The following is a 2982-nucleotide window of genomic DNA, read 5'->3' on the forward strand; positions in this document are numbered from 1 at the left end:
AAGGATAGCCTGAACTACACAGCGAGACCCTGTCTCAAAAAAAAAAAAAAAGATGAATAAATCTAAAACTGGAGAAGCTGGGCATGGTGGTGCACACTTGTGATTCCCTCAGAAGGCTGAGGCAGGCAGATCCTGAGTTCAAAATCAGCCTGGGCAACACACTGAGACCTTGTCTCAAAAAACAAAATAAAATAAAACAACAAAAACTGGAGTGGTCTGATGATGCCTCCTAATGGGATATTACTAGAGGGTACATTGAGGGGATGGCTTGAAAAGGTTAATCTCTCTCCCATACTGTATTCCTAGGCACTGTTGAAGTCTGAGTTGCTGTGTCCCACCCTCCCAGACACAGGCTTTTTAGCTCTTTGGAGTGTGTGTGAACCACAGGGCAGCTCTGCAGCTCTCAGGTTGGAGTACTAGTTGCAGGGGAGCACAAAAGTGACAGAAGAGTAAAAGAAAGCAATCATCAACTAGATTAGATTGCTTCAATTCTAGGATTACTACCTTTATATACCCCTCCTCTTCCCTGGTCCCTACATAAAGGGGTGCAGGGTAGAACCCTCCTAACTATACTGGCCAACTAGTGAACAAATTCCTGTTTATCCTTTAAGTAACAGAAAGTTAAAATTTTTCAAAAGTAACATTTGCAAGGAAACCAATGGGTAGGATAGTAACAAAAGAACAGGAAAACAAATGAGTTTATGAAGCTCACATTTCTTATCCTGAGTCAACCAAAGTTTAGATTTGTTTTGTTGTTGTTGTTTGTTTGTTTTCTGGTACCAGGAACTGAACTCAGGACCAGGCAGGCACAGTGCCACTGAGCTAAATCCCCCGCCCCAAACCAAAGTTTAGCCTTGAGGAACTTATATGATACAATGTGACTGGTATCTAACCAAGCCCTTTTTTCGCCAAGACAGCCTTTCCAAACTGATGAGAGGTCAGTCATTAGAGCAGGCTATCTAGAACCAAGCCTGGTATAGATCTTTGGAGATTCACAGTGCCTAGCAGAATTAGGTTCCCTCATGGTTCTCCAGGGCTGATATTATAGACAGCTAATTTAGATAGAAATATTATATGCAGTCAGACAGGGCTAGGCTCTGAAGAAGTCAGTGCAGAAGATAAGAAAACATTACAGCTGTGGCTGGAGGCCTCAAAATAAAGATAGGATGACTACACCTACATACCTCCCTGAGGGACAAACAATAATGATCGATTTTCTAACTGGGCATCAGTCACCTAGGGTGGGGGACCAAGACCTCTTGACCCATCCCTTCCAGGAAAGGTCCTTGTTCTTTCCATGTACACTTGCTACGTGACTTGCTTCCCCATTGGGTCAATTTTGCCTAAGCGACTATACTTGTAATCTTATTGGTTGATCATAGTTTTGTCCCAACTTATGCCCACCTCATGATTTTGCTCCATGAAACTTCTTTGAGAAGTGGGCTCATGGGCAACCTACTTTCCCAGTCCCCTCCTGTCCCTCTCAGACAGAAGCTGTCTATCCCTCAATAAATATTTTCTACTCTTAACCCCAGTTGTTCACAGAATTCATTGTTCGATTTTAGAGAACATGAATTTGGCGTAACAGACATCTAACAGGTTGGGAATTACATCTACTTCCCCTATATCATCTCTAGATCACTGAGATCCTAGTGGGTCCCTTGCATGCTGGCACATGCTGCCTCTTGTTGTACAAGGACCTGGACCCACCCCTCTAAGATGAAGAGCCCCTGAGAAAACGCATCCCATCACACAGTCACGATGACACATGTTGGGCACAGGTTCTAATACAAATGTGCTTTACAAATGTAACTGGAAAAATACAGTCTGGCAAAAAAAAATGTATTTTTTTTTTGCCACTTCCCACTTCAGGAAAAAAAAGCTTGTATAAATATTTTAATACTGAATTTATTAAGCCATCATGAGATTACTACAAGTTACTTTTGGCCTCTAGAATTACAAGAGGTGCTCAAAGTGGAGGCCATCAAGCTTCCAAGACATTTATTAGTACAGCGATCTGCTGCTTGGGTAACCTTGGTCATTGAGATTGCTGCGCATGCATTTTCAGTTTCTTCTCTAAGGGCCCGCAGTGTAGTGAGATTTCTCCGTTATGCGACACCCTCTAGGGTCCCCCATAGGAGGGTAACACCATCTGTTGAAAAAACATACTATTTTCCTTTTCCTGAAGTGTGCATACATTTGGGGGGGGGGCGGACTCTGTATTTGCAATCAAGACGGCTTCTAAAGATCTGGTCCCGCGGTGGCCGTTCTATTGTTCTCTTTCTAGTATTTCGTTTTAGACGCTAAAGTACCCACGTGACCTGGATGGCAAACGCCATCTTCCCGCCGGCCGCCTGAGCTGCATCAGATTCCTCCAACCGCTTGCTCCGTCTTTTCCGATTTCAAAGGCTTTAGACCGCCTCCCAAGGCCCTTTTTCCGGTCTAAGAGGCCTGGGAGGCTCTCAGGTCATTTGCGGAACAGACGTGATTGACACAATCTGTGTCTAATGAGTGCTCTTCTCCTTCCTAGCTCAGTTTACTAGTTCCGCTCCCTTTCCGGGCTTCTTTTTGATGACTCATCCCTGAAATTCTTCGCAGGGTTGCTTTCCTTAGTTCCGCCTGTCCTTCCTACTTTCGCTCGTCTCTCGCCTTGCCTCAGGGGAATGGTGGGTGGTGTGTGTGTGTGTGTGTGTGTGTGTGTGTATCCTGTCGGGTGTAGTTTTTACAGTGTACTTTAAACATACAAAAGCGGAAAAACAATTTCCGCACAGGAAAGAGGTTTGTCTCCTTATAAGGAGCTTAACCCCTGGCGGTTCTTTGAGCTTCCCCTTACACGTGTCTGGGTGGGTGAGGAAGAAATGACCGCAGGGCTTCTGCCTCCGCTTCCAGATCAGCTCCACACCGTAGGCAGCCCTGAGATTCTAGCACAGGTTACCCTGCCCTGCTCCGAGGGCTGGTCTCGCTGAGAGACCTACCCTAACG

At 45.2% G+C, this 2982-nt stretch overlaps 1 long non-coding RNA gene across 1 annotated transcript; it reads right to left on the bottom strand.

Annotated features, from left to right (window-relative positions):
* Nucleotides 1–1890: 1890 nt before the first annotated feature.
* LOC110347215 (uncharacterized) lies at nucleotides 1891–2654 on the bottom strand. Its single transcript, XR_002391667.2, has 2 exons — nucleotides 2322–2654; nucleotides 1891–2152 (listed from the first exon to the last, which is right to left on the bottom strand). It is a non-coding gene; the product is annotated as an uncharacterized LOC110347215 (long non-coding RNA).
* Between the last annotated feature and the right edge of the window lie 328 nt (nucleotides 2655–2982).

Source organism: Heterocephalus glaber, unplaced genomic scaffold, assembly GCF_053883595.1.
Source record: "Heterocephalus glaber isolate CG9 unplaced genomic scaffold, H.glaber_assembly_v1.0 deba00001145, whole genome shotgun sequence".
NCBI lineage: Eukaryota > Metazoa > Chordata > Mammalia > Rodentia > Bathyergidae > Heterocephalus > Heterocephalus glaber.